The sequence below is a fragment of the Amblyraja radiata genome (assembly GCF_010909765.2).
Source record: "Amblyraja radiata isolate CabotCenter1 chromosome 43 unlocalized genomic scaffold, sAmbRad1.1.pri SUPER_43_unloc_3, whole genome shotgun sequence".
NCBI classification, from domain to species: Eukaryota; Metazoa; Chordata; class Chondrichthyes; order Rajiformes; family Rajidae; genus Amblyraja; species Amblyraja radiata.
In genome coordinates, this window is record NW_022630091.1 from 530,923 (window position 1) to 537,641 (window position 6,719).

The 6,719-nt window shown below is 45.1% G+C and overlaps 1 long non-coding RNA gene across 1 annotated transcript; it reads left to right on the top strand.

Annotated features, from left to right (window-relative positions):
* The first annotated feature begins 344 nt into the window (after positions 1–344).
* On the top strand, positions 345–6,480 carry LOC116969073. The gene is made up of 3 exons (XR_004410614.1): positions 345–356; positions 3,275–3,277; positions 6,358–6,480. It is a non-coding gene; the product is annotated as an uncharacterized LOC116969073 (long non-coding RNA).
* Positions 6,481–6,719: the final 239 nt, after the last annotated feature.

The following is a 6,719-nucleotide window of genomic DNA, read 5'->3' on the forward strand; positions in this document are numbered from 1 at the left end:
ACCACAGCGGCGTGTGAGAATAGTAAGATTAAACGAGAACTTACCAGTTTGAAGTTTGATCCTTATTTTATGAGGAGGAACGTTGAGGACTACGTGAAGAACCCGCTTACGACGCATGCGTGTCATTCTTCAAAGCAGCGGTGTGGAATCACAGATAACTATAATGACTAAACATAGTAAGATTAGACAACAGATACCAGTTCAGACTATGATCAAGGGTGGGAGCGGAGGGCACGTAGTCCTCAACGTTCCTCCTCATAAAATAAGGATCAAACTTCAAACTGGTAAGTTCTCGTTTAATCTTACTATTTTACTTCGGAGTCACGTGAGTGACTACGTGAAGAATTTAAAGCTCTGTGATTTCATGCCGTGGAACGAGTCCATGCATCACATCTGCCTTGATTTTTGGGGAGAGTAGAGTTAACAACATTAGACATCAATACGATATTGAAATCCAACAGAAAATTATGAACACCAATTATTGCCCCTATTTATGGGTCTATTATATTACAGAACTTAAATTTGTTTCTGTAAATGTTTCAGGTTCAATGACTGGTTTGTTATAAAGTTGTTGGAAAATTCCTCCGTTGGCCATCCTGCTGTCTTGAGGATTTGGTCCATTGGTACGTCCAACTTCATAGCTGCTAATGTAGCTGCAGCCCTGGTGGAGTGAGATTTGAAATGCTAGTTCCCACTTCAGCCTATTTAGGACTTGTTTTAGCCATCCAGAGATGGTCTGGACTGTCACTGTTTTAAATGGCTGTTAGTAGCTGATTAAAGTGACATTCCTCCCCTCTGATGATCTTAGTATACTTCAAGTATGATAGTAAGTGTGTTATAATACAGAGACGACCATCTGTAGGGTAGGCCCTGAATTCTGTTTTTTAGGCCTGCTGACCCCTGTCTGTTCTGTATGACTATTACCCTGATGTAAACCTTAATTTCCAGATGAAATAATCATGTTGTCCAACCTTGTTTTCTGTGGTGACTGGACCCTTGTGGCGTGACCAGGACCATCAGCATGACTGTTTTCATAGTCAGTTTCCGTAGGAACAGAGCTGTAGCTGGAGACCAGTTTCTTAACATGGTCAGTTCAATGCTCACATCCCATATTTGGGAGTACCTGGTTCTTGGGGATTAATTTTAAAAATGCCCCTCATGAGTTTGTTTACCAGGGTTTGTCCCAACAGAATGCCGCTCTGTACCTTCGACAGGTATATTGACAGAGCACCTCTGGCGCAGTTGATGGCACTATGACTGAGCCTCTCATCGTAATGGAGGCTTGCCAGGAATTCCAGAACAGACGGGATGTTCATAGATCTGTGGGTGATGATTATTGTTGTGACAGTACTTCCCATTACTAGATGATACCAAGTACTGATGTTTAGGTGGACAGTCTGTGACCCGCTGAAATAATTCCGCATTCGGTCCGTCGGTCCCAGGTGTAGAAGAGGTGCTTTCAACTCTAAATAAATAGGTTAATATATAATAGTGACGGGTAACTCCCCTTGTTGCGGGAAGACCCAGTAAGTTAGGTCTATGATGGGTGGTGATGTATGGTTCTGACCCATGTTGATATCACCAGTACCCCGGTTGCGTAGGGCAATCAGGTATATCAAGATTCGAGACGTGAAGTCTATAGTTTCTTCCTAAATAACCGACTGATGAGGCAAAGGGAGGGATGCATAAATGATCCCCCAATCAGCGAAGATACATCTGAACCACTGCCCCAGGTTCTGGCTCCCAAGAATATAATTTGATAACTGGTAAGAGCATGGATGTGAATAGGTCGTTATCTGGTGTTCCATACCAGCTGTTCCAGCAATACATATTTTATCCAACATCCATACAGAGTTTTTGGACTTAGCGTGACCTGTTGTCTGCCACTAAATTCAGTTTCCCTGGTAGTTGGATGCTGATATCCAATCTCTATCTGGATACGCTATTAATCCAGATTAATAGAGACAGTGACTCTAAGACTGTTGCCTGCATCACAGTGTGGAGGTACCCGGTGAACTCACCGCGGCGGATGCCAGCCCGTGTCCATTGTGTGCTGCTAGTATTACATGTATGGCTGCAGGCAACAACATCTCGTTCAGACCGAAAGGTCTGATTGACAAGAAGGATTCAATTCAATTCAATTCACAAATAGTGTTGTCCAGATAGTCAAATGGTGTCGATATGTTTCTACCCATATGGTTGACATATGCTACTCCGGTGGTGTTGTCAATTTGTAGATTAACATACTGGTGTTATAACCCAAAACAATTTGACTTAAAGCCATGACAACTCTCACTTCCCCAGGTATATATGCCCAGCGTTAGTAGTGATGCCTCCTGAGCATTCCATCTCCCCCACAGCTGGAGATGGAATTAGTAGCATCCCAATCCAAGGCCCATCAGTATGTGGTTCCATAGATGGGTAACTGTGTTTGGTTGTTGCATAAGTCTGTCAGAATGACCCCCACATAATTTCTTGAGTGACACGTGTAGCGCTCTGTACTATGATTATGTAAAGGTCCGATATCATGTGGCTGTCACACAGCCCCTAATGCCAATTCTTCTACTACCAGTCTGATGGCTGGTTTAGTTCCCTGGAAGCCTCCATAAAGGCTGTACCCTTTCTTACGGCAAAGTACTGCCATGTTATATGACATCATCATAAAAATCAACATCCCAAAAGGCTGAACTGACTTTGCCGTAAGAAAGTGTTAAGGGTAGACCGCAGACGATCTGTTGTGTTAAATACATCTGTGGGCACCTTCAATGAGTCCTATATAGCAAGCGTATTTTAATACCATGCTTGCCATGTAGTACCCTAGGATCAATCCCTTAGTTGCACCAAAGGTTCCCATTTGTAATTAATATAAAGTACGAAGTATTCAAATTAGTCAATCTAAGATGAAGTGGCAACCACCTCTAAATTATGAGAAGGATAGTTAGGACACAAATCCCTGTGATTCGTGTGGATGTCCTCCATAAGTCCTATAATATATGGGCACTGTAGTTCAGTATGCGCTTTAGTTGTTTCTTTCCCTGTAAGCATGAACATTCAGTTCGGTACATGCTGAACTGGAGGATAATGGAATGAAGAATTCTAAGGTATGCCCCTGTACTTCTGAATTTTAAGTGTCGGTAGAATAATGCTATGCATACAGATAGATCTGTTATCCACTACCAATCTCCCTGGTTCCTATTAGTAGGTTAGTTACTATTTCGGCATCCTCCGTGGTCGTTGAGGTGCCGGTGTCTGATGGGGCTAGCACATTTCTCAGGAAGTAGTTTTTAAGACGTTCCTTAATGTGTCCCAGAGTTCCCTCGATGTGAAGATCTTTCCCTGTTAAGATAAGATGCCTCCAAATTTTAATATTGGAGGTTGGGAGGTTCCAGGTTTTCATCTGTTAGGACTTAGAACATTCTTTCGTTTCAATTCCGTGCCCTACCATGTTTAGGTTGATACTGGGAACATTCAAGTTTTGAAGTTCCCTGATGGTAAGTGTTTTCCCATAGGTTTTCCGCACCCTAAGTGTACTAGGGGTATGTTCTGCTCCCCTGTTCAAGTGGAGCCCAAACTTGACCCCCTATACTCCCCTCTGAGAAGGGAGAACACTGTGCAGCCCTACAAGAGGTACCGCTGTAGGACTTACTAGCTGCCTTTCTGTGACTAGCCTCCATCTCATGGAGCTGCCACTTACATGCTCCAACAGCTGCTCCAGCTGGTCCCGATGCTCTCGGGCACCCAACCGGCTCCAATGCACAAGATCACTGGCCATTGCGGCTGCTTCTGAAGCCGTTACTCCTGAGACTGCTCCTGCTGCAGTTCCTGCAGCCACTCCATCCGGCTCCAATGCTCACGGGCAATGGCCGTCACGGCCGCTCCTGAAGCTGCTTCTGCAGTCAGCCCAGGATTGAGTCTCGGTTTTCCCCTCTGATGAGTGAGAAACTCTGTGCCGCCCTACAAGGAGTACTGCTGTGGGGCTTATTATTTGCCCACTGTGGCTTTGCCACTTTGGAGTATTTCCACCCTGCAGCCCCACAAGGGGTACTGCTCCTGCAGCCGGTCCAACCGGCTCCAATGCTCTCGGGCACTGGCCGCTCCCGGCTGCTTTATCCTGCATGTTGCAGCCGCTACAACCGACCTCGGTGCTCACGGGCACCGGCCGTCACGGCTGCTGGTCATGCTGCAGCCGCTCCAACCGACCCCGGTGCTCACGGGCACTGGTCGCTCGCGGCTGCTTGCCATCTCCTCCAGCCGCTCAAACCGACCCCCATGCACACGGGCACTGGTCGCTCGCGGCTGCTCCTCTCCCGACCGGCGCGGGAGCGAAGTCGGGAGCGAAATTGGGCACAGCTGTTCCCATTACGGGAGATCAGCGTGCCGTTTGCTGCTGCTGCTGCCGGCTGCCCGCAATTTTGCAGGTTCTCCCCCGCCAGCTTTCTCGCTCCTTCCAGCGCCTCGGACCCATGTATAGGTCCGTGGGGCTGTAGTCCGAGTCGTCGGAAATGACTGCTCCAGACATGCTCCACCGCTGTCGGCGTGCTCCTGGAGCTGAAGTCGGCTCCGGCTCCCGTTTTAAGTGAGAAAGCAGTGCCCCGGCCGTTGCTGGCTTCCTGCAGTTCTGCAGACTCTCCCCAGCCAGTTCTCATCAGCCTTCTGTAGAAAGAAAAAAGGTAAGTAAAAGAAACGACGTTCCCTCACCTTACTGTTGCAGGTTCAACCCCTGCCGTTTGGGAGGAACGTTCTTCCTCCAGCAATGACGAGTTCGAATGCGTGTAGCGTAATGACACGCATGCATCGTAAGCGGGTTCTTCACGTAGTCACTCACGTGACTCCGAAGTAAAATCTCTAGGGCACACAGGATAAGTAGAGACCCACAGCCATCAGTTCAATGTCCGGGCCACACACGCGCTCCTTCACCGACCGCTGTACTCTCTCTGCAGTCCCTGTCCGCCCAAAGTCAGAAAGCCGTCTACACTCGCACCAGACTCCAGGATCACTGCACTCACGGAAACCCCTCCGACTCCCCACCAGGGCAGGCAGCTCCTCCATCGTGTTTTTCGGCAACCACATATTCCCCACTGTGATGGAAGGTGAATAATTTCCTTTTTCCTCCTTTTCTCCCACGGTCGGGGCAATCGAAACACTCGCAGTCGGGGCGATCAAAGCTCCCGCAGTCAGCGATCAAAGCTCCTGCAGTTGGAGCTCCTGACGTTGATCCCTAACAAAGCTACCTCCAGCTCCACGATGTTTGGCCACAATGCCGGCGGAGATGCAATGCGGAAAAAGTCGCACCTCCGTCGAGGGAAGAGATAAAAAAAGGTTCTCGTTTCCCCAACCCCCCCTCCCCCCACACCCCCCACATAATACAAAACTAAAGATACGCTAACACATACAAATAAAACAGACTAAAAACAAACAAAAGCAAAACACACACCATCAAGGGGAGAACATACAGATAGCACCCGTAATTGGAATGGAACCCGGGTCTCTGACTCTGCAAGTCTGCAAGGCAGCAACTCTACCACTGCGCAAGCGTGCCACCGAACACAATGCCTCCTCACCCAACCTCTCAAAATGTGTCAGAAACTTGTATTCTTTAATAGTTTACTCGATACATGTGACAATTAACTAAACTAAATCCCATCTGCATCTTCACCTGTGCAATTTCATCTTTGCTATTATATAATAACAGGAAGCACAAGAATGTATAGTATGAGTCTATTTCCCAAAATCACCAGACCCAGTAGAATTACTTCCCATTGTGCCACACTCATTGACAATATATTCAACAATGACATTGAAAACAAAACAGTAAGTGGATTATTAATCAACGATATAAGAGACCACTTGCCAGTGTTCATAGTTTATGATTACATCCACAGGAACAACAAACCATACAAACTAACAGAATATAGACGAGTGAGATCGGAGGAAGCTATCAATGCACTAAAAAAGGATGTATTGGCACAAAACTGGGACATAATATACCAAAAAAGAGACATTGACAGTGCTTATGAATCATTTATTACTGTTTAAGTCACTATATGATTTTAAAAAACTGTCCAATCAAAGAATATAACAGAAAACCAATAAATACTAAATGTCCATGGATTACAAAGGGTTTACAAAATGCCTGCAAAAACAAATGCACTATACAGAGATTTCATAAGACAGAGAACTAAAGATACAGAAAATAAATATAAAAATTACAAAAATAAGTTAACTTATATTTTAAGAACAAGCAAGAAAGGTTATTATAAGAACATTATTAGATGATAACAAAAACAACATAAAAAAATATGGAGTATACTTAATAGTATTATCAGAAATGGCCCGGGGAAAACAAACTACCCGAAGTATTTTATTGAAAAGGACAATGAAAATTATAATATGGAGGATGTAGCTAATAGCTTTAATAATTTTTTTGTAAATGTTTGACCAGACCTGGCTAAACAAATCCCTGATCCAGGGACATCTGGAGAAACTCCTGAGAATTTATTGGAGAGAAATCCCTGCTCTATGTTTCTTATGGCAGTAGATGAAAAAGAACTGTTGGACATTGTTAAAACATATAAAAACAAAATGTCTACTGATTTCACCGACATTGACATGTCGTTAGTTGAGATGGCCATTGAGGGGATTTCCAAACCTCTAACATTCATCTGTAATTTATCTTTCCAAACCGGTACTTTTCCAATCAAAATGAAAATAGCAAAAGT